Raw genomic sequence first — 1,495 nt, forward strand, 5'->3', positions numbered from 1 at the left:
TAAAAACAAGACGGCCACCTGCCGAGCTTGGCACGGTCTGAGAAGCCCCCAGTTCTCCGAAACAACTATTAACACGCTCCCTTCTCTGGGCGCGATCGGATGCCCTCGCGGAGCTCGACCACGACGACGCAGGAACCACGCACGCCGCAGACTGAAGGCAGCGCGGCTGGGACCGAGCAAAGCTGTCAAACTAGGCCGTTTTCCTCCCCCCGTTCCCTTCGGAGAATCGTTATAATTAGAAACACGGCAACGATGTTTTCTCATGTTTTAAAGTTCTCAATTTAATTTCTGAGAAGGTAAACGTCAGTCCATACAACCCACAAAGCCAGCCTTCTGGAACCCTGCCCGAGAACTCGAGGGGCACTGTGTTTCTGGGGTGCTAGTAACCGTGTGAGCGCAGGCTGCGGAGGCCGCGGGCAGCGCCTCCTGCGCTGGGCGCCTCCGCCGGCCTTCACCCGGAGGGAACATTCCAACCCCACCCACACCACTGCACCCCAGACACGTCGCCGAGGTGGCCGGCCCGGGAACTTCCACGGGGTGACCTCCCCGACTCATGACCGCAGCTGAGCCCAGCGAGGCCCCGGAAGCCCCAGGAAATGCCACCCCCTCCCCCCCCCAGTGAGCTCGGTCCCTGAGGCGGGAAACACACAAGCCGCCGCCTTTCCCGAGCACCACCGGCAGGTCAGCGTGTGTGACAGTGTGACAGCGGAGTCCCGTCTGTTCCTTCGACCAGCGCCGCCTTCCTTAGAGAAGTGTGTAGCCACTTGTAATTGGTCACTAATACATTGAGGGCTGAACACACCCCCTTACGATTTACTCTCCGTTTCATTTAAAGAACCCGTCTTCCGTCTGGATTGTTCCCCAACCACGGGAGGACCTGCTAACACCCCGTTCCCGTCTCCGTCACTGGCCTCCGCTGCCCCGACTTCCCGTACTAAGTACACTGGAATTTTCACTCCTGTTTGGGTTGCTGGCAAATCTGACATATTTTTCTGGTTTTGTCTGAAAGGCTTTTAGTTAATGTTTCTTTTTGAGAGCAGGGGAGGGGCAGGCAGAGAGGGAGACAGGATCTGAAGCAGCCTGTGCGGAGCCCGACCTGGGGCTCCGCCACAAACCGTGAGCGTGACCTGAGCGCAAGTCTGATGCTCAACCGTCTGAGCCCCCGGGCGCCCGGATCTGAAAGTTACTTCTGGAAGGATTTTTCCTGGGTTGAGGCGTTCTGCCCTCACTCCACTGTCTCCAGACTTCCGCTGTTTGCACTGATCAGCTCTGACCTGGCGGCTACATCGTCTCAGGGTTTTTTGCTTTAAGGTAGGCTCCACACCCATCCTGCGGCTTGAACTCACCACCCTGAGATCAAGTCCCAGGCTCCTCCAACGCAGCCAGCCAGGTGCCCTCGCCTCTAAGTTTTTAAGACCCACCTTTAAATGGGTTTTTGTTTTGTCACGCTTCAAGTTCACAGGGCCCCGCCAATCTTCAGACAGTATTCTGCCCG

This window comes from Suricata suricatta, chromosome 9 (assembly GCF_006229205.1).
Source record: "Suricata suricatta isolate VVHF042 chromosome 9, meerkat_22Aug2017_6uvM2_HiC, whole genome shotgun sequence".
In the NCBI taxonomy this organism is placed as follows: domain Eukaryota; kingdom Metazoa; phylum Chordata; class Mammalia; order Carnivora; family Herpestidae; genus Suricata; species Suricata suricatta.